At 39.9% G+C, this 23,850-nt stretch overlaps 1 protein-coding gene across 4 annotated transcripts in view; it reads right to left on the reverse strand.

Annotated features, from left to right (window-relative positions):
* Positions 1–23,614, reverse strand: part of nrxn1a (neurexin 1a) — a 1,882,581-nt gene extending 1,858,967 nt beyond the window's left edge. For 3 of the 4 annotated variants that reach the window (XM_043695934.1, XM_043695933.1, XM_043695910.1), the window contains exon 1: positions 23,265–23,614. The gene's annotated coding sequence lies outside the window, so the exon portion shown is untranslated. Of the gene's footprint in view, positions 1–22,919; positions 23,198–23,264 lie in introns of those variants that run through there. The other variant, XM_043695909.1, reaches the window with a different exon arrangement.
* Between the last annotated feature and the right edge of the window lie 236 nt (positions 23,615–23,850).

The raw sequence follows: 23,850 nt of genomic DNA on the forward strand, positions 1-23,850 counted from the left end.
TTGAGAACTATTTTGTCTCATAATTCTTCAGAGCTACATGCATAGTTAGGAAAATCTATCAGAGTGACAACATAGTTTGATGTAAGTACATTGCAAAGAGCTTTGTCAGCGTGGAGTGCTTTCAACCAAGCAGGATCAGGAAATATATAGATAGTCAATGTAATTAATTGGATGGAATAGGATAAGAAATGCTGAAAAGGCTGAGTTCCATTACCTACCATTTCCGTGTCATGTAGGAATGACAGGATGCTTCATGTGTCCCAAATAACTACATGTGCAGATGAGGTCTCCCAGTACCTGACATGAACTCAAGGTTTATGGACTTACAAACAGACTGAACTGACGGCAGGGCAAACAGAGAGTGGAGAATTTCTTGGTATGTATGTTCCAGAAGGTTGAGTCGAAAAGTGTGACACTTGAAAAGCGCAGCAGCTCAGGTAGCATCTGAGGAGCAGGAGAATTGATGTTTCGGGCATATGCCCTTCATCAGGGGCTTATGCCTAAAACGTCAACTCTCCTGCTCCTCGGATGCTGCCTGACCTGCTGTGCTTTTCCAGCACCACATTTTTCGACTTTGACTCTACAGCATCTCCACATTCCTGACTGCTTCAGAGGATTCAGAAAAATAGGAGGTGGGTGATTATCCATCCGTGTATGAAAAGACATACATAACAGGTTTGTCGCAGTGTGCGGCACTCTCAAACATAGAAAATAGGAGGAGTAGGCATTTCAAGACTGTTCTACCATTCAATATAATCCTGACTGATCATGCAGCTCAGTACCCTGTTCCCGCTTTCTTCATTTGCCCCTTTTCCCTTTAGCCCGATGAACTATATCTATCACCTTCTTGAAAACATTCAATCAGCATTCATCTCAGTCCTAAATAGTCCATCCCACATCCTTAGACTGTGACTCCTGCTTCTGAACTCCCCTGCCACCAGGAACATCCTCTCTGTGTTTATACTGTCTGGTCCTCTAGAATTGTATGGGTGTTTATAGACCCCTTCTTATTCTTTTAAACTCCAGTTGATATGGATATAGAACTGGTTGGCAGGTAGTACGCAAAGAATGGGAATAATTATGGGTAATTTTCTCAGTGGTTGCCAGTGACTAGTGGGGCACACACAGATCAATGCTCAGACTCCAGCTATTCATAAAATATATTAATGAGTCAGATGAGGGAACTGAATGTAATATTTTTAAGCTTGCAGATGACACAAAGCTAAGTAGGCCTGTGAGCTGTGAGGAAAATGCAAAGATGCTTCACTGCGATTTGGACAGTTGAATCAATGTGCAAATGCATGACAGATGATGTATAAAGTGGATAAATATGAGTGAGGTTGTCCACTTTAGTAGCAAAACAGGAAGGGGGTTGTTATCTGAATAGTGATAGATTGGGAAAGGAGTAGATGCAACATGACCTGGGTGCCCATGCATGCCAGTCACTGAAAGTAAACATGCAAGAGCAGCAGGGGGTGAAGAAGGCAAATAGTATGTTGAAGAGTGTGGTGCTGGAAAAGCACAGCCAGTCAGGCAGCATCCAAGAAGCAGGAGAGTCGACATTTCAGGCATAAGCCCTCATGGTATGTTGGCCTTGCTGCAATTGTACAAGCCCTTGTTCAGACCACAAATGGAGTATTGAGTGCAGTTTTTGTCTCTTTACCTGAGGAAGGATGTTTTAGCTATGGAGGGAACGTAATGAACGTATGGAGAAACCAGACTGATTTCTGAAACAGGAGAGACTGAATTATTTAGGACTGTATTCACTAGAGTTTAGAAGAATAAGAAGGGATCTCATAGAAAACTCTAAACTTCTAACAGGACGCAGTAGTTTACATGCAAGAAGGATGTTCGTGATGGCTGGGGATTCCAGAATCAGGGAGGACAGTCCAAAGGACATGGAATAAGCCATTTAGGACTGAGATTAAGAGAAAATTATTCAGCCAGAGAATGGTAAACCTGCAGAATTCTCTACCATAGAAAGTAGTTGACGCCAAAACATTGAATGTTTTCAGAGAAGGAGATAGATATAGTGCTTAGGGCTAAAGGAATCAAATGGTATGGGGTGAAAACGATAAAAGGGTACAGAATAAGACGATCAGCCCTGACCATATTGAATGAGGGAGCAGGCACGGAGGGCCCAACAGCTGACTCTTGTTCTTATTTTCTTGTTTCAAATATATTTCCAATTTCAAAGAAAATAAATAATTTACAGGTTTTTGGGAAAATGTAGGTATTTGTGGTAAATTGGATAGATGTACCAAAGGGCCAGCACAGGCTTAATGAGACAAATGGGCTTAGTCTGTGCTGCTTGATTGTATGATTCTACAATTCTCAATTATATTCACATGGATTCGGTCTAAACACCTGAGGGGAGCCTAAAAATGCTAGGTCTGTAATCAAATTCTATAGTATCACTGGCATCTCCAAATCCCTTGAAAACATTCGACTTAGAAATGCAGAACGTGACACTATATCAAACCAGTGTTTTGTAACCATTTAATACCCTGGAGCAATACAGTGCTGCAAGTTGCTCCAGGCAGAATCTTATGTCCTTCAATAATAATCATGGGGCAGCACTATTTCTAAATCTTAACAAAGCACTTGTCAGCAATGTTCAATGATACCTTCACAGAATGCCTGTGACCACAGTTTTGATCTGTTGATCCCGGGTGTGTTTGATGGGGTTTGTGAGCAGTGAGCCCTGAAATAGGCCTCATAGGCACTGCAACCAACTGATACCGGGCTGACTCCTGGCACCTGGTGTGCTTTGGGATAAACTGGGGACCCAACCTGGAGTGCCCCCAAGTGACCTGCAATTGGCCATTTAATTATTCAAATTGACTACCCACTGTTGCCATTTATGACAAACATCTGAACTCCTGACCTCATCCCTCCACACATACATTCTCTCTCAATGTCCACCAGCCTACTTACACAGGACCAGGAAGATTTCACCTGTTGTGCCCACAAGTGCTGCCAAGGAATTGATATCATCCATATGCACTTCCTTCAAAGTGATAAACAAATTTGTAGCCGACTTAATTTCCAGTCTAAAGTTAAACCATATCTTTGTTATAGTTAATAACGGCAGTGCCTGGGTTATAAAAGAGTTCTGTTCCTGAGTATGTTTGTAAATTGATTTATACTCTAGTTGTAACACAACACAATATAATATAAAATGGCCATTCATTAAGTGCATTCACATGTCAGATCCTTAACATTATTATTCTAGTTTCTAGCTTGTAAGTACAAAATATTCATAAATCACAGACCATCTGTATATCATATCCCACTTTAGCCATTAACACTGAAACTCTGACTTTATGTTAATCAATTGTAGTTTCTAGCTGTCATAGCTCTTAGACCAGGTTCTAATTGCTTTGCAATCATGTTGACCATTACTTTTCCTTCTTAAATTTTTACTTTGCTTTCTCCAACTAAAACTGCTTTAATCTCCCACAACTGCATTGCTTTTATTTTGACTGGTTCTCTGCTATTTTTCATTTTGTTATATATTCCAACCATCCACTTATTAAAGTTACAAATTAGTTTATCCAGTCATGCGTGAGCTGGTTTGCATTTCACAAGAAAAATGTTGATTTATTTTGCCAATGTATTTGTTGGAGTTACAGGAATATCAGGTATGACACAAGAACAGAAGAACCAGAGCCTTTAGAGAAACAAAAATAAAGATTGTTTGGCTATGTATACTTCAGTGAGATATGAGCTAAATGAAGAGAAGGTAGAATGGCTTTTTGAACTAGAGAGATGGAGAGAGTTGAATATGAGAAAGTGACTCTGAAGCCAATGTTTTGATACAAGCCTGCCTGATTGTCTGTAGATAAAAACTGATTTTATTTCCCTTTAAAAATATATGTAATTTGATACATAATTCAAGTGTTCATAATTTTCTAATGAGTATATTATGGATCTCTGCTCCAACTCCCATATGACCAGTATTTCATTATTAGCATCTTGCTTTTACCTTCAAGATTTTATGTATTTTTCCCCCACCAGAAGGAGAAGAATGATGTGCAGTTATTACAACCTGAGGTACAAAGCTTACATACCACTCATTTTCATAGATTATGTCCATTCTCAAGCTGTTATATACTTTGGCCTGTTGCAGTTTTTATAAATCTGTTGGCTAGCTTTTATTATTTTCCTCAGCTGCCATCTATACGTAATAGCTTGGTTGCAGAAAAAAAGAAAATGCAACTTGACTCAAAACATTATTTAGTTGAATCCATTAACAGTATACCTTTTGATCAATCTGCTTTAAGTAAATACCAAAAAGTTTGTCCCATGAAAAAATGTAATGCCTACTTCCTTAGCTGGCACAATTCTATATTAAAATAACAATTGTAACAGAAGACAATTCAACCCTCTTCCGAAGAAACAGTCTATTAGACAACTTATGTACCAGGGCGCATCTCCTTTTCACCAATGACTCTCAAAGCTTGTGGCTGTATACTTCGGGGTCTCTAGCATCAGCCTGTCCTGCTATGACACATTACCCAACCAATATTCAGAATTCCTCCCTTGCCCTTTAGTGCTTAGCAGTAAGGAACAACAAAGGAATTCTATGAGAAAGTGGATAAATGAAATCCGAATAAGGAATATAATTTCTCTTTGTCTTTATTTCTGTGGGGAAGTGACTGTTTCCCACTTGGTACCACCCTGAAATTCCATGAGTGGGCAGAACAGAATTCTCTCTCTCCGAGTTAGCACCATCTAAAATTCTTAAGTACAATCATTGTAAAGAGCAGTGACCCCAAAAGTTAGTGAACTGGTCAGTCATGCAACAAACTTAGTTGTGAAATACCCTTTCCAGTTGCCCAAAATAGTTCTTAGGGCTGTTACATATAATTTGTAGTATAGTTAACCTAATTGTCCGAACATCAAGATAATATTAAAAAGGATCAGATATTCAAACCTTTTGACATTTTAAAAAGATTCATGAATGTGCTCAGGATTGGAGAAACTGAGGTTCTTGGACTATACACATAAACATCACACAGTTCGGCATAATTTTAAGAGCATTGGTTGCAAAGATGCAATAACAGCTAAAAATTACTGCTGGTGATATCAACATACAAGCACTTCACCTGCTGCTGCTTTAGTAGTATTGACCTGGTTAACATGAATGACATTATATCTTCATTAAAATAGCAGTCAAGGAAATGTCCTAGAAAATTGCTGAGTGTTCATCTTTTAATAATGGCAACTATAATTTCTAGACTAAACAGTTTATAAATAATGACCATAAAGAGGGCAGTATGGCATGGCGTAAAATTTCATTGCAAATAAATTAATTCAGTATTGACACCATGGCAATCCAACAGCTACCATCCACATCATCACTTGTCATTTCAGAATAAAATATTAAGATGTCTGTGTACACTCTGATGGAGTTAATTGTTGAAATATTAATAAAGGATCAAGATTGATGTCATGTTTAATCTTGAAGGCTGCAAAACCTAATGGTGTGGCACTCATGTTTACATCATTACATGGATGATTTTGGGCCTAACATGTTGTTTGTGCCAGCACATGTATACAGGTCTTGTGCATGTTTCACCAGATATCATTTTGGCAAGGGCAACAGTATGGGTGCATGCACCAGAAATATGCAAAGTCGTCAGCTCTTGAGATCAGTAAACACACAATGCTGATTTTTCTTTCTATCCTAGCCACTTTTGACCTGAACACTCTTGGCTAATGTCTTCTCTTAAACATGCACAGCTGAACATCCATTCAGCAGCTAGAAGAAAACCCTCCAGGATTATTTAAAAAATCACTGCTCACTTACAGGTTAGTCACTGATTGATTTCTATTAGCTATTTCTCAGTTTATAACATAATTTAGAAGTTGACACTGCTACTTAATGGTGCAGATGTCCTTAGTCTTGACTTCAAGAGTTGAGCCCAGAACATTTGCTCCCAGGCTTGAATACAGTAGTTTCCATCCCCTTGACAAGTAAAATGTCTGGGAGAATTAGAAGTGACCCAGAGGAGTACAAACTGCACAAGGAGTGAGAAAGAGAGGAGAAAAAAAATCATATTTATTAGTTTTGACTAAGAGGTCATCTTCACCTGAGTGTTCAAATGTGTATTTCTCATATCTCAGCCTCACCAAAACATAATGCATTAGATACCTCTACTTCACCCAGGATGTGTTCGCTGAAGTCTGCTACCTTCTGCAGCCCAAAGAGTTTCATGGTACAAGGATAGCACTACCAGCCATGGCAAAAGTGACTATGGATATGAAGTTGAATGAGTTAGACTTTTGCTGGGCAGTAGCAGGTGACATTTGCCAATTCACTTTTCATTTTTGCATATGGAAGCCGACTGAACTGTGTGAAAAGATAGGTGAATACATTGTATTCCTTCTTGCGAGAGGGAAGCCTACAAAGTGAACACGTTTTGGAAAGGCAAATCAGGGCAGGACTTATGCACTTAATGATAAGGCCCTAGGGAGTGTTGCTAAACAAAGAGACTTTGGAATGCAGGTCATAGATCCTTGAAAGTGCAGTCACAAATAGACAGGATAGTGATGAAGGCATTCAGTGCGCTTGCCTTTATTGGTCATTGTGTTGAATATAGGAATTGGAAGATATGTCATGGCTGTCCAGGACTTTGGTTACACCACTTTTGGAATACTGCATTCAGTTCTAGTCTCCCTGTTATAGGAAGGATGTTGTGAAACTTGAAAGGGTTCAGAAAAGATTTACAAAGATGTTGCCAGGGTTGGAGGGATTGAGCTATAGGGAGAGGCTGAATGCGCTGGGGTCATTTTCCCTGGAGTGTCGGAGGGTGAGGGATGACCTTATGGAGGTTTATAAAATCATGAGGGGCATGTTTAGGGTGAATAGCCAAGGTCTTTTCCCTGGGATTGGGGAATCCAAAACTAGAGGGCATAGATTTAAGGGGAAAGACTTAAAAGGGACCTAAGGGACAATCTGTTTCACACAAATGGTGGCACACATGTGGAATGAGCTGCCGGAGGAAGTGGTGGAGGCTGGTATAATTACAACATTTAAAAGACATCTGGATGGGTACATGGATAGGAAGGGTTTAGAGGGATATGGACCAAATGCAGGCAAATGGGACTATATTAATTTAGGATATCTGGTCTGCATGGACGAGTTGGACCAAAGGGTCTGTTTCCATGCTGCATAGCTCTATGACTCTATGACATGACTTTGCCAGTAATGTAGGCTTCCCTCTGGTGAAGGGTGCTCGCCACAGCATCCCTCCCTTTGAAGACACATTGTGTAAATTTTGAGATGTAAGACAACAGAAAGAGGATTCAATCCCTCGACATCTAGTAGCTATAGTCTGCACAATATGCAGGTCAATCAACATTATTGTGGCAGCAGTCTGCTGCATTATCACCATCTGAGCTACAAAGAAAGCCAAACAAAATGGCTACAGGATGATTATAGCTACCTGACAATTACCTTGTTCCTGATTCCAGTACAGAAAGCACTTACATATCATCAGGATGCACACAACAAGAACCATTAAAACCATTTGAAAATTCATCAAACAAAACTTGGGGGTGCATAAGCAATGTTTCATTGCTTGAACTATTATGGAGAAGATCTGCAAAACTCACCAGAGCATGGGTTATGATTCATTTTTGTTTGCTGCTTCCTGCAGGATCTAACCAAAATGAGGACACTGTTAGTGTAAGGTGTGCAAGAGGAGAAAATCAACAATACAAGAAGTTGTATTTACATAATATCTTTCATATGATAAAACAAGATACTGTATACGTATGTTTTAAATCAAGACTTGATGTTGAGTTGTATGATGCATTATTATGGCAGATAGCCAAACTGTTTTTGTAAAGATTTGTTTTGGAGGATGTATTATAAGGAGGACAGAGAGTTACAGTGTACAGAGAAGGAATTTCAGTGTCCAGATGACTAAAGGCGAAACCAACAATTGTGGAGGAATGAAAATTGGGGGTATCAATGAAGCTTGAATTAAATGAGTACAAATATCTGGGAAAGTTGTAGAGCTGGAACAGATTATATACATGAAAAAAAGAGAGCGCAGCTATGGAGGAACTTAAAATTTTAAAATTGAGGCATTATTTGTGTAGAATCCAATCAAGTTCCGTGAGTTCAGGAAAGATGACTGAATGGAGTTTATGGCATGAATTAGATAGACATTGGAATTTTAGATGACATCAAGTCTACACAGAGTGGACTGTGGGACACTGACTAGGAATGTATTGGAATCATCAATGTGAAAGATAACTGATGAACTGAGCCTTATATGGAGGTAGGGAGAAATGTGAAGGTGGAAACAAATGGTCTCAGTAAAAGTCAGAAGCTTATCCTGGGGATCAAATATGATTCACATTTAGGGACAGAATGACCCAAACTGTGCTTATTTTTTAGTTTAGTTATGAGAGATTATTAAGCTCAGTATATTTTAGCAATAACTGGTTTATATATTAAAGGAATTACTTACAGCATTAAAGAAGTATGACTAACTTTGCTGATTCCATGATCCTTTTCCTCTTTCCAATGTATCCAAGTGAGTCTCTCTGATATTCTTTCCTTTCTCTTCATCTCTTACATTGTCCCATACATTAATACTTTTGAGCACTTACATCAGATCTTTCTGCATTCATTATTATTTTGACAAGAGGTTAGGTTAGTTCAGTTGGTTGGACATCTGTGTTGCACTGTAGAGTGATACCAACAGTGAAAGTTGAGATTACCACAAAGGTTCCGTCTTCTCAACCTCAAACCCCATCTGAGGCATGGTGTCTCTCAGTTAAAATCGCTACCAGTCATCCTCTCTCTCTCTCTCTCTCTCTCTCTCTCTCCAATGAGAGTGTGGTCCTCCGGGACTACAGCAAGGTTATTATTTTGATATGTGACCAATGTCAACTCAAATCTCTAACATCAGAGATTCAAACAATCAGAAGATTTCAAAACTCTCCCTGATCTTGATTGTTCCTGTAAGACCCACTCTGATTTATTATTTCTTGACTTCATACAGTTTTCATGAATTTCATCCAAACATATGGAGGATTGATATCTTTGATGAATAATCATAAAGTTATCCTGCTTCTTATTGAATTGTATACCAAGTGAGATCTCTGTTGATTATCATCTCTTTGGTCAATTACTCTGCCTTGGTCTTTAACTCATACTTTTCTCCTTTAATCAGTATACTATGATAGCTCTTGTTATAGTTTAAAGTTATTGCTTTTGAGAAAAGGTTTCTTCATCTTGAACTGTTTGATAGTCCTGCATTTCTAGTTCCAGTAATACTTTGTGTTTTGGATAGAATAGGAAGTGGCATTTAGCTCTGACAGTGCAAAGCTACATTTAAGTGGAGTGGATTTGTAGGTTACTAAAATGGCCCTCAAATCTCCACTTTTCTTTAGAAGTGCTTCAATAATTCTGACTCCTCTTTCAGCTTCAGTATTGTATTGAGGATGTCTCAGGCAAGAATTACAAATCCAGCATTTTTCACAATCTGTAGTTATTTATAAATTGTACATCAATTTTGGAGAGAATCTGATCAAGAATTCCAAATGTTGCGTAAATCTCTCTTTTTAAAGCTAAATTATAGTCTCAGTAGTTGCTGTATACAATGTGATTTTGATCCACCAGGAAATAATGGCGGACTATCAAAGAAGATTTTCTATTAAACATGAATAGCTCCAGCTCCAGACATTCCTGAGGCAGGGTTAGAATTTGAGTTGGAACAAGAAGTTCTTTCAGTTTTAGTCTTTGGCAATTAGAAATAATTTATTTGACAGATTTTGGTATTCCTGGTTACCACACAGATGATGGGGCATGTGCTTTGTATTCTGCAATACCCTTGTGGCTCTGGTGTATTTTAGATTAGATTAGTTTAGATTAGTTTAGATTAAAGCGTGGAAACAGGCCCTTCGGCCCAACAAGTCACACCGCCCCGCCGAAGTGCAACCCACCCATACCCCTACATTTACCCCTTACCTAACACTACAGGCAATTTAGTATGGCCAATTCACCTGACCTGCACATCTTTGGACTGTGGGAGGAAACCGGAGCACCCAGAGGAAACCCACGCAGACACGGGGAAAACGTGCAAACTCCACACATTCAGTCACCTGAGGCGGGAATTGAACCCGGGTCTCTGGCGCTGTGAGGCAGCAGTGCTATTTTCTGGGTATTTTCTGGGGTGAAATTAGAATCACCAACCTCTATTCATGTAACCAGCAAATCATCCATAATTATAAAATACTTCATGCTAACATTGACATTGGTGAATGCAGATGCTTCTTCATCTTGCATCTCACATGACAAATTTCTTGGAGCTATTCTGAACTTGCCATCCAGTGTGCTGCAGCGACCTGGGAATATGATTCCTCTGTTTCAAAATACGCATAGCATGGTCAATGATATCTCAAGACAATGCATTTGCTGTTATTTACAATTTGCTCCATACTTTTACCATTTCATAAGTGCACCTCATTAATCTCCACTGGAATGTTAGGATTTGTAGAGACTTTCAGGAGAGTTATTTTCATCAAGTAATGAGATTAGGAATTGTGCTCTTTCTCCATGACAACCTTTAAGAAGGTTTCATATGCCAAAGATTGTAAAAGTCTTTTTTCTATGATGGAGTATCTCATCCCAGTTATGACAATGCCAAGATAAATAATGAGCTGTATGTGATGCCAAATAGCTGACATTGAAAGAGGAATACCTCAACACTGTAAATAAGACAGCAACTTTGGCCAGTAGTGAGGGGTTATAATGTGTTAAGACATTTGGCAAAATCAGCATTTCCTTGACCTTTTGAAACAATCATTTGAGTTTTCTTTAATATTCCTCTTAAGAGTTCTAAGAGTGCTAGATTTGGCAAAACATTTTCTGAGTTGCTTAACCATTCCAAGTGAGCATGAAGGTCTTGAACAAACTGGAAAATGGGAATTCATTAATGGTTCTTATTTTTTTGCACTTGCTGCTAATTATGTGTTCGAGGGAATGGTAGTTTTTTTTTAAGAATTCACACTTATTGTTACTGTAGGCCTTCTCCTGGTCAATGATTTAAATATGCTTGTACCCTCTGATAACATGAAATATTTGACATAGTTCTTTGGAAAATTTCAGGTGTTGAGGTTATACTGAATGTCAGAAGATTAAAATGAAATCTTCTGAACAAAGTAAAAAGATCATCAGCAACTCTGATTTTACAGCCAACAAGACTTGCCAAAACCTACAGTTTATGTCCAGCTTTGTGGCTGTGGTGCTTTTGGACAAATTCCCAAGCTTTCATCCATCGAGAGCATTGAATGAATTACTACAGCATTATTAAGTTAATTCTATACAAATACAAAGAGTACTGTCAATTTTCAGACCTGGAACCGTTCCAGAGCACTACAATGTAGGCTTAGTGACGGGAGAAATTATTTCCGTTGTGGTCATCTCTTTTAGCTGAATTGGATTTGCTTTATTGATGAGTGTACTATTTTCTTAGGCATGAAAAGACAAAGGTTTAACATCTTTCCACAAAGCAATATTATACTTGGTCTTACATCTTCCTAGATCAAGAAATAATTTTATCAAGTCTATTTTTTAAAAAGCACCTGTTGATCCCTGCTGCTTAACTTCTTCCACTTTCTGGTGTGACAGTACTGTGGCTTTAAGAAGCGTCGCTTTGTCCTTTTTAAAAAAAAAAGATGCTTTAAGACAGAGGTGATAAATTGTCTCTTCCAAGCTAATAAAGTAAACAGCTTGGCAGGCCCTTTTTTTAAGTTAGAACAATAGAAGCATCATGAATAGGTGGAGTCAGGCTCCCATAAAATAAGGGTTTTAGTTTAGATTTGAGTTATTGAGGGTATTGAAATTGGTTGTGGAAGCTGTTATAATCTTTCTGCCACAGCAAAAGCTGGAGTTCTCTCTCTCTCTGGCAGAGTTTTCTCTTGGTGTTCTTTTCTCCTGGACTGGAGAAACATTGCATGTGAGGCAATCTATTTTATTGAATTTGCCTTTGCCAAGGGTGTGTTTATGACATATTACTACATTGGAACAGTTGCTGTTTAGTAGCTAAATACTCTATTTGGTCTTGTCCATAACACTGGATAAAATTAATGTTTAAACAAGAGCTTCTATATAAAATGCAAAATTCTTGATTTTTGTCAAATAAACAGTGTTTCAAACACCTGCCTGAGCTTGTACTGGAGTACTGCTTTCCCTCTGCTTCGAAAATTAACCTCTCCTGAATCAAATTAATTCAGTTGGTTTTTAGACAACTTTTGAATAAAGTTAGTGATATATCTGTTGACATTTATATCTGCTTTCCAAATTGGATGATTTGGAGTAGTGTTCTGATCAAGGAGATTTCATAACCATGAAAGTCAGAGTTTTACGTTTGCACATCTTCCCAAAGGGCCAACATTTTGAAGGGAAAGCATTCCAGCTTTTTTGCAGGACACTGTTGGTGCAACACACTGGCAGGAGTTTACAGTATTTAGCACTTTCCCTCTCAAGTGTAATTTGCTTTTCTGGTATTTCTTTCACAGTATTATGCTTAAGGAGCTGTCTGGTGACTGGAGGTTACATGAACCAAGGTTTTCTTCATCTCTCAGAGTTACACTTCTGTTTACACACCTCTGCGTATATCAACAGCTATATTGCTTTTTCTAAGGTGAGCTCTTCCTTAGTCTGCAAAAAGCCTGATAAAGATTAATCAGCAATATCTACATGGTGTAACCTCATATTAATTCTATTTTAGATCTCCATATTTGCATTCTTTAACTAGCCTGTAAAGGTCATCAATAAAAGTGTCTACTGGCCTCTGACCACTTCTGACTAATTTGGCTCGAAGAGCTTGTTTCTCCCCAGGTTGAAGTCGCTATCAAAAGCTTTTAAGACTTCCTCAAATTTGTTTGAAGCATCTTTATTGCTTTAATTTGCAATAACATCATCTGTTATTGTTCAATGGAGTATGATGTCAACTTGTTTTACTTTGGAATCCCTTTCTAAATTCGAAACAATTCCTTATCTCAATTTTCTTTCTCTGAAGTGCCCTGGTTTGAGTCTGATTTTGGCGCATTCATGTGTTCAAATCGCTCAGATAATATCTCGCTTTTTTTCTTTAAACTTTCTAATTGATTAATTTGCTGGTTTAAGTTTTCCTTTGGCTTTGAATGTTTTCTCATACTCCCACTGCAGTCACTGTTATTTCTCAAAGAACCTCTCTGTTACACTAGTTACTTATATTTTGAAACATGCAAAAATCAAAAGCTGTTTTATTTCAGTTTAATAACCTTTTCACTGCCTCTTCCTGGAGCTGCATTTGGTTAAGGTTTGCTTTTCTATTTCATTGCCTCCACAGTTAATGGTGTCAATATCACATTGAGTCTGTTAGGTGTTTTATTATGAGCTGTTTTTTCTAAAGGGTAGAATCTCCCAGCCTAGCTGTCTGTCTAGTGTGCCATTAAGACATTTCTTTTACCATGTAAAGGTTGCTTACCACTTCCCTGATAGCTCTGACTTGAAGCCTGCAATTACTTGAGCAGGATTTTCTTTATAGGCTTCTTATGTGTAGCCTGAGTGCCTTTGCAAGTTGATTTTTTGACTATTGCACTGCCTACTTTCTGTCAACAGAGTAACTTTAGAGTTTTTTGCTGTCTCTTCCCAATCTACTTCCCAGATTTGGTGTCATTTGTTTCAGGTTTGATTTTGGAAACTTCTTTAAAGTTTATTTTTCAAACGCTTCTGGTATTATTCACAAACATTGCATATTTGATTAGTCCAGCTGGGAGAGTTTACTGATCTTTCAATCTTTTAACAAGAACAATATTTTTATATGTTACTTAACCAAGTATAACATTACAGAAGTATGGATAATTGATGATGCCATGATACTCTCCCCTCATTGTCATTTTATGTGATTATTTAAATTATCATAGTGGTGGGTTCTACTCACACTGTCCCAGACATTAATCCATTCAAATCTTTGTATTGAAGCCCAATGAATGCAAGCTCAATTCTCTATTTACAAACAGTTCCACACATCATGTTCTCTTTATTACTGCCATGAAGGCATCCGCACAAGTGACAATGCTGAAATAAATTCCACCACAAAATGAACATTACAAAACAACTCGCTAAAACAAATCACAACATATTCTGTACAAAACTAATCATGCTTGTGCTTATCTTTTAGCCCTGAATTCTGTATGCCTTTACTAGTCTTAGTTCTGCTATGTAGTGCTCCTCCAGGGGCTGCAACATGACTAACGGAAGACAGCTGACTTTCAATGGGGAAAATGGCAGATCAATGACATCAAGCATCTCTGGCCCTAAAAGGCCCAACATCTTTAGTATGTATGCTTGCAGCCTCAGGCTGGCTGGTTGACAAGTAAGAGAAAGGACACCAACAGATCGGTGAATATTTTGATCTTGAGGCAGAAAGCAACACAGAATCTCTGAAATCCCAAAAGCGTAAATCATAGGAATGTGTTGAAGTGCTAGAGTGCTGCAAGATTCTGTCAGGCTCTTTACACATACTGGTGGTACTTAGTGATTTCAATCTCAGGTTCCATTACAGCTTTCAGAATTTGATTGATCCATTGATGGTGTTTCTTCCATAGCCCCCTTCTGGTTAAGTGCTGAAACTAATTATAGTACCATAGAACCATAGAAATGATACAGCACAAAAGGGTGCCGTTCGGCCCAACTTGACCATGCCGATCCATGTATGATGTGTCACCTTGCCCTGTAAGAGAGAGAGAATGTATCTATGCTATGTGTTTAGAACATAGATCGATATAGCAAAGTCTCTGGCTATTTACTCTATCTATGCCTCTCATCATCTTGTACACCTCTATCAAGTCACCTCTCACCCTTCTTTGTTCCAAAGAGAAAAGCCTTAGCTCCCTCAACCTTTTTATTTAATTAAATGTGCCTTCCAAACCAGGCAGCATCCTAGTAAATCTCCTCTGCATCCTTTCTAAAGCTTCCACAACCTTCCTATAATGAGGCAACCAGAACTGAACACAATATTCCAAGTTTAAGTGATGCGATGATCTGCATGAAGAGTTGACAATGTGTGAAAGCTTGCAGCAGTGTAAAACGTGAGAAGGTGAGGTTAGACATGTGCATGCTAGATTAAATTCACACAGGCTGTTGTTTGGGGTGTGATATATTGAGCAGTATGTGAGGATATGGTGGCATTTGGTGAGATGTGGCATTTGAAGAATTATTTACTGACCATGACTGTTCATGTGAGATCATTGACCTTTTGCTGCTGTCCATTCAGGTCCGTGTAACCAGACTCTTGACATTGACCTTCCCAACAAAGAATATTAACATTGAATATGGAACAGTATGGCACATGAACAGGCCCTTCAGCCCCTGTGCTGACCATGATGCCATTCTAAACTAAGCTGAAAAATGTGTTGCTGGAAAAGTGCAGCAGGTCAGGCAGCATCCAAGGAGCAGGAGAATCGACGTTTTGGGCATAAGCCCTTCTTCAGGAATGTATGATTCCTGAAGAAGGGCTTATGCCCGAAACGTCGATTCTCCTGCTCCTTGGATGCTGCCTGACCTGCTGCGCTTTTCCAGCAACACATTTTTCAGCTCTGATCTCCAGCATCTGCAGTCCTCACTTTCTCCTAGCCATTCTAAACTAATCCCATCTGCCTGCACATGATCCTTATCCTTCTATTCCCTGCCTGTTCATGTATCTGCATAAATGCCTCATTAACATTGCTACCGTTTCTGCTCATATCACCTCCCCTGGCAGTGCATTCCAGGCACCTATGATTCTCTGTGTAAAAGTCTTTCTTCACACACCTCCTTTAAATTCTTCCCCTCTCATATTAAACCTATTTCCCATAGTATTTGACATTTCTGCCCTTTCTTAATTTTATATGCACTTCTCTCATAGCCTTAGCCTCCAATGCTCTAGTGAAAACAGTCCAAATTTGCCCATGCCCTCCTGATATCTAATACATTCCAATCCAAACAACATTCTGTTTAACTAGGAGAAAGTGAGGACTGCTGATGCTGGAGTGCCAGAGTTGAACAATGTGGTGCTGGAAAAACACAGCAGGCCAGGCATCATCCGAGGAGCAAATTCCTTTCCCCCTCCCTTTTATCTCAGCCCGCAGCCCCAAATTCCTTCCCCCCTCCCTTTTATCTCAGCCCGCGGCCCCAAATTCCTTCCCCCCACCTTTTATCTCAGCCCGTGGTCCCAAATTCCTTCCCCCTCTACCTTTTATCTCAGCCCGTGGCCCCAAATTCCTTGCCCCCTACCTTTTATCTCAGCCCGCTTGACACACCAGCCTCATTCCTGAAGAAGGGCTTCTGCCCGAAACGTCAATTCTCCTGCTCCTTGGATGCTGCCTGGCCTGCTGTGTTTTTCCAGCCCCATATTTTTCAACATTCTGTTTAACCTAATTTTGCACCCTCTTCAAAGCCTCCACATCCTTCCTATGGTATGGTGACCAGAACTACACAGAAGACTCCAAATGTGGCCTAACTAATGTTTTATTCAGCTGCAACATGACTTGCCAACTTTTATACTCAATGCCCTGATGGATGAAGAATGGGAAAGTGAAGCGCTTATGCTTGAAATATCAACTCTCCTGCTTCCTCAGATGCTGCCTGACCTGCAATGTTTTTCCAGCACCACGCTTTTTGACGCTGATTCTCTAGCATCTACAGTACTCACTTTCTCCAGCCCTGACTGATGAAGGCAAGAATACTTTCCACCTTCTTTACAACCTTATCCATCTGTGTTGCCATTTATAGGGAGCTTTTGAATTTGCACTCCAAGTTCCCTCTGTATATCAATGCTCCTAAGGGTTCTGCTATTTACTATACAACTTTACTCTTGCATTTGACCTGCCACAATCCTTCACCTCACACTTACCCAGGTTAAATTCCATCTGTCATTTCTCCAAATTTCTAATTGATCTATATACTGCTTTATCCTTTGACAACTGTCTTAATTATCCACAACTCAACCAATTTTCATGTTGTCTGCGTCATGATTGTAATACAGTCACCCAGCTGGACATTATCATAGCCTTGACTGACGTATGAAAAGGGAGGTGTCCGAGATGCTGACACTTTGGTTGCTGATTCTGAATGAGGCAGTACTAAGGTCAAGAACTGTTCATATGTAAATAAAAGGTGACTTGGTACTGGATACCAGTCTCTGTGGAGTTATCTCCTTGTCTATGTTATGGACCAGTCCAAACGCCCTCAAAACATGTCAAGGAGATAGCCTTGACCCTCATGTTTTCGTATTTTAAAAGGCAACTGTCAGGCATTACACTTTGAATACAATTCAATACGTCAAATCACTAAGCTTGAAGCGTAACACACTATTAATACACTATAGTTAAAGTACAGACAATAAAAATAAAATAATTGGCTTAACTGTAACTCTATCAAAATACTTAAAATAATAAACTGCTTATTAACTGTTCCAATGTATTAACATCCCATAAGTATACCGTTGGCAAAGGCAAAGTCAGTAAAATATATTGTGGCACATGCAGTTCTAGCAGCAGGAAGAGAACCCCAGCTTTTAGCTGTAACAGAGAGAGGAAAAACAGCTTCAACATCCAACTTCAAGACCGCAGCAACTAGTGAAAGCTAAAACTAAAAGTCCTGGTTCTGTGGGAGCTTGCGCCCACCCATTCAGGCTGCTTCTAGCTCTTCCAATTTTAAAAACAAACCCCAAAGCCTCACTAGGTATGTAGTTTATTGGTTTGAAGCAGACAGTTCCTCACCTGTGTCTCAATCTCTCATTAAACAAAATCAGGACAAAATACTCTCTTAAAGCCATAGTATCATCACATCTATGACCAAACAAATTTTGTATCCAAATTCCCAATTCACCCTGTGACTTAATCTACTGGACTAGCCTACCATGAGGGGCCTTGTCAAATGCTTTTGTAAATCCATGTAAACAACATCCACTGCCCCACCCTCAATCATTTTCATCACTTCTTCAAAAACCTCAATTAAATTTGTGAGCCAAGACCTTCCCTGCATAAAGCCACATTGACTCCTCCCAACAATCCATTCTTTTTCAAATGCGAGTAAATCCTGCTCCTAACAATCTTCTGTAATAATTTCCCTACTACTAGTAGAAAGCTCACTGGCCTATAATTTCCTTGATTATCCTGTTGCCCTTCTTAAACAAAGGAAAAATATTGCTATTCTCCAAAGTTCTGGGACATCACTTGTGGCTAAAGAGGAAACAAAGACCAGTGTCAAGGCCAGAGCAATCTCTTTCCTTGCGTCCTTCAGTGTCCTGGGATAGATCCCAGGATGGCACGGCGGCACGATGGCACAGTGGTAAGCACTGCTGCCTCACGGCGCCAGAGACCCGGGTCAGTTCCTGCCTCAGGCACCTGTCTGTGTGGAGTTTGCACATTGTCCCTGTGTCTGCGTGGGTTTCCTCCGGGTGCTCCGGATTCCTCCCACAGTTCAAAGATGTGCAGGTTAGGTGAATTGGCCACGCTAAATTGCCTATAGTGTTAGGTGAAAGGGTAAGTGTAGAGGAATGGGTCTGGGTGGGTTGCTCTTCGGAGGGTCGGTGTGGACTTGTTGGGCCAAAGGACCTGTTTCCACACTCTAGGGAATCTAATCTAATCTAATCTAATCCCATCAGGTCCTGGGGACTTATCCACCTCAATGTTCATCAACACCCCTCATTCTCAATATCAACATGCCCTAGAATATCAATATACCCCTCCCTAATCTCACCATTATCCAGTCCTTCTCCTTGGTGAATACTGATGTGAAGTGGTCATTAAGGTCTTTACCCACTTTCTCTGGCTCCACACATAAGTTCCCTTCTTTATTCTTGAGTTGACCTATCCTGTCCCTAGCCAGCTTCTTGCAACTCATGTACATATAAGATGTTTTTGGATTCTCCTTAATCGCGCTTGCCAAGAATATGTCATGACCCCTTTTAGACCTCCTCATTCCTGCTTTTTTTCTGCACCCTTTCTATTCCTCAAGGGCCTTGTCTACTTTCAGTTTTCTAAACCTTACATATGCTTTCTTTGTCTTTCTGATTAAACTTTCAACATCACTTGTCACCCAGGGTTCTCAAATGTCACCAATCCTTATCTTTCATCCTCACAGGAATACATTGGTCCTGAGCTTTGGCCAACTGACCTTGAAAATATTCCCTCATGTCAAATGTTGATTTATCCTCAAACACATCCAAAGATGTGCAGGTTAGGCGAATTGGCCATGCTAAATTGCCCATATTCAGGGGTAGATATAGGGTAGGGGAATGGGTCTGGGTGAGTTACTCTTCAGAAGGTCAGTGTGGACTTGTTGGGCCAAAGGGCTTGTTTCCTTACTATAGGAAATCTAACTTAATCTAAATCTAATCAGATGCTCCCAATCTAACTTATCCAACTCCTGCCTAGTACTATCATGACTGGCCTTCAACCAATTTAGCATTATCACTCAACAACCAGTCTTATCCTTATCTAAACTATCTTAAATCTTATGGAATTATGATCACTGTCCCCAAAATGCTCTCCCTTTGAAACCTCGATAACCTGGCCTAGCTCATTCCCCACTGCAAGCTCTGGTATGACACCTTCCCTTTTTTGGACTATCCGCATATTGTTTCAAGAAATAGATGTACTTCACAAATTCTCTACCACCCAAACCCCTGGCTCCAAGGGAATCCCAATCAATATTGGGGAAGCTGAAATCACCCATGACAAAAACCTTGTTATTTTTACATCTTTTCTTTATCTGCTTGCATACCTGTTCCTCTATCTCCTGCTGACTATTGGGAGGCCTATAGTCTCACCCCATCATGATATCTTTTCCCATTGTGCCCTGATAGTTTGTCTGGAGCTTCTCCTGTCAAGGAGACATCTCTCCTTAACCAAGAGGTTCAATACAACATTGGAACATCTTCTAGTCCTTGCTTTGCCATATTATGTGATCACTGTTTGTTCTTTTAGCTCAAAGATACTTCCTAAACTGCTTCAGTCAAAATGCACATCCTCAGATTTCTTTAAGTCATTTTTCAGGCCTCCAGCTCAGGCAGGTAGCTACTTAGTACCATGTTCCACACTGCTTGCCTTTGGAACTCACTTCAATGATCAGACAGCATTTTACCTGTACTGAAGGCAACAGACATGAGTTAATCACACAAAGAGATCATCATGCCAATTTTCATATTTTATCAAATATTGGAACCAATATATTTCAGTTTATGGATATTTGAGCATGCCCTGGTGCTCCCTTAAAACTGACAGAAAATATTCAACACAATACTGGTTGATGTGCCACAGTGTTGCTTGTAAACAAGAATAAAGTTAGCACAGTAAAACAAGTAACAATGCAAAGAACTATGCTGTGCAGTAATGAACATGTTTCCAAGCAATTACTGGAGATCAACTGCAAATTTGAGCTTGTAGATAGAGATCATGATGTGCTGGGAAGAAGATCTTATTAGTAAGATGAGGCAGCAGAAGATTATTCAACATGCCTAGAAAATGAGTAGGCCAAAGAGGGTGACTGCTGTGTCCTTGTTGAGGCAGAGATGAGGGAAAGTGAGTAATTATGATGAAGAGAGGTAGGAGTGGACTTGGGACCTGCTGAAGGAAAGGGAAAAGCAGTGACAGTTCGGATCAGATGGAGGAGACAGGAAAGGTAAAGAGCACAATTTGGCTAAGACACTCGAAGAAGGAAGGAATTACATTTATAGAGTACTTGCCTGCAAATTGGGGGTGGAGGGTGTGCCTCAGATTGGAGAGGGTGGGAAGGCAGATGTCCAACAGAAGAGGCAGGGTGCAATCTAGTGAGGAAATAGGGCAGCAGCCAAAAAATGGGGGAGAAGACTGAAGCTCGAGGTGAGGAAAGACTAAAACAGAAGAGTATGTGCGAGGGAAAACAGAGACTGGGAAAGAGAAAATTACTGCAGATGCTGGAATGTGAACTGAAAACAAAAAATGCTAAAGATCACAATGGGGCAGCATTCATGAAGAGAAATTAAGCCAACCCTTCAAGTCTAGAAGTGGAGTGGGCTGGATGGGTGGCCAGGAAAAGAGAAGACAAAATGGATGTTGGAAAAAGCAAAAAAGGGAGACAGAGAAGTTGCTAGGTGACTAGAGTGGTCCTGTTGAAAGAACAGTAGGAAAGCAGGGGGAACAGAGTGGGAGAAAAAAGGAAGGGGAGCATAATAGTCAGCAAAAGGGAGGTTCAGAAAGGCAGGTGAAAAATCTACAAAAGGGCAACACCGACATAATCTCTATTGTTTCCAGGTTCTCTCATTTAATGTTTGTATTTTAAGCTTGGCTTCTATCTGTGTCTGCATTCCATTTATCCAATCTGTTTCAAAATACTTCATAATACCGTTCAAAAGAAACCTTTTAAGTGGCAAGGTGAATCAATATAAGACTGTTACTGCACTTATTTCCTTTTTTGGACAATATTTAGAAGTGTGTAAAGTGCAAAATGGCTGAACCTGCCACAAAACAATATCTCAGCAAGTGCATTTTAATTCTTTGTGTGTTGAGCTCCCCCCATACCAGATATTCGATGGTTAAAAACAATGCTTAATCCTTCAAAATAGTTTAAAAGGAAACAAAGTTCATTTTAGCCAAATTAGATTTTACACCTAATTTGTTAATTTTTAAGCAATTTGCTCAATAGGTTTTAATAACTAAGTTGTTGGCAGAACGATAGACAAGTTGCTTCAATCTAATTAGATGTGTTTTGTTGCTAAACACCATTAGATTCCAAAAATGATAACTATAATTCCTAACAAAAAAAGCATACAAATGCCAAAGTAAAAATATGTAAATCCAATCCTTAGACTAATATCAAGACTCCTGTCCTACAATGCTCTTGCATAATGTATTCTAAGACTTTGGGATTGATGGTTACTTGGTCTATTTAGTTCAGTACACTCCCATAGTTTCATTTGTGGATTATACAATTGTCCTCACATACCTGACGTCCAACACTACCCTGGACGCTGAAAAGCAAATAATTCGTTTACTGACTGGCACATCACTTGTTGCAGTGTTCGAAGAAATGCAGCACTTTATGGTTAAGCACGTTTTTTCCCCCTTCTCTCTCTGCCTTTTGATTTCGATTGTCTTATTAGCTTTCTCACACTACACCTAATGAGCCATCGCACCTTTCTTGGATTGTAAAAATGCCTGAAGTGAAATCATGACAGGAAATCTAATTACCAATGTACCACAGCAAAACACAGCATGGAAATTATCAGACAAAAGGACGCTCCAGTTTGATACACTTTTCTTTAAAGAGAAAACGCCACCGATATGCGCCTAACATGCTAATTTCTCTTCTCAGTTTCCTGTCTTCAGAAGCAGCGGTCGGTTCTCACCTAATGACACTTAGGATCGTTTCCCATATATCATAAAGAGAATAAAATGAATATTAACCCAACCTATAAAATTAAGCAGCAATTTTTCTTCAGTGATGCAATTTGGATACGCTATATTAGATGGAGAACAGCCAAAATAATACAACTATACACAATTCTGGTCGGGAGTAGGAAAGGACAAAAATCCATCCTGTGCTATGGCACAATAAAACTGGTCCTTATGTTTAAACATGCTATCAGAATAGAAATCCGTTTCGACAAAGGCAAGAAATCCCATTCAATAACCAACTACTTTGATTTTGCAATCATGCTACCAACTAAGCCTCAGATGATAAGATTAAAGGGACTCCAATCACAGAGGAGTAAATAGTCTTGCACTCATTATTGGAAAGGGGCTGCAGAGAACGAGAAGGGCTCGGTTTGATTTTAATTGATGTACTGGTGTCTATGGAGTCTGCAAAATGCAAAACACTCAGACCCACATCCTAAATCTGCAACCTCCTGCACAATGATGGCTGCTTTTAAACCACTCACCTGGTTCCTTCACTCTTTTCCTGTACGGTGTATTGTGGATGCGCAAGGATTTGACTCACCGATGAGGACCAAGAACACAAAAGAGGGGGAGATAATATCGGACATGGGCTGGGGGAAGAGTGGGTGGGCTTTACATCTCTCCACGCGGTAAAGCAATGATGTAAGACCTTCTAGGATTGGGGTTTTTTTTTTGTCTACTCGCCAACCTCTTAAAGATTGGGCTTCCCCGCTCCGAGACATGACGGAGAAAATTCCATCAGTGCACGGCAGGACAACGAAGGACAGACAGACAGACACACACAGACACACACACACAGACAACGCAAGGAGGATACCTCCACATACCTCAGAGAAGCTGCTGGAGCCAGTAACCAGGCTGTGAGACAACGCTGACCTTTCAGACGAATTCCCGTTTTAAAATTTAAAACACACGCGCGCCAAATCAGTTCCAGCTCCCTTCATCACATCAGTCTCTTTCTGTGCCAAGAGATTGCCATCCCTCTTGCCTCCCGTCAAAACAGCGCTGTCAGATTACAGCGAATCCCCCGCCTTCTGGAGCCCAGACCCTGCTGAAAGATGACGCATTTTCCCTCTGCAAAGTAAAGGAAATCGAGAAAAAATTGCATCTAAAAAAATTGTCGCAGCCCTTTTCTCGTTTCAGCGGAAGCAATGAAAAACTCCAACATTCATCTTCCCAAACGCCAAAGCACCGCCCCTCACCTTAGACACACCGCCAAACCCCAAACAGCAAAACACCCCGGAATGCCTGGTCTCGATTGGGAAAGATCATCACTGACAAGGCGGCTGCTGCTGGACTGACCATGCTCAGGGTGTCTGACCATGCTCTGGATGCCTGACCATGCCCTGAATGTCTGACCATGTCCTGGGTGTTTGACCATGCTCTGGGTGTCTGACCATGCCCTGGGTGTCT

This window comes from Chiloscyllium plagiosum, chromosome 9 (genome assembly GCF_004010195.1).
Source record: "Chiloscyllium plagiosum isolate BGI_BamShark_2017 chromosome 9, ASM401019v2, whole genome shotgun sequence".
In the NCBI taxonomy this organism is placed as follows: domain Eukaryota; kingdom Metazoa; phylum Chordata; class Chondrichthyes; order Orectolobiformes; family Hemiscylliidae; genus Chiloscyllium; species Chiloscyllium plagiosum.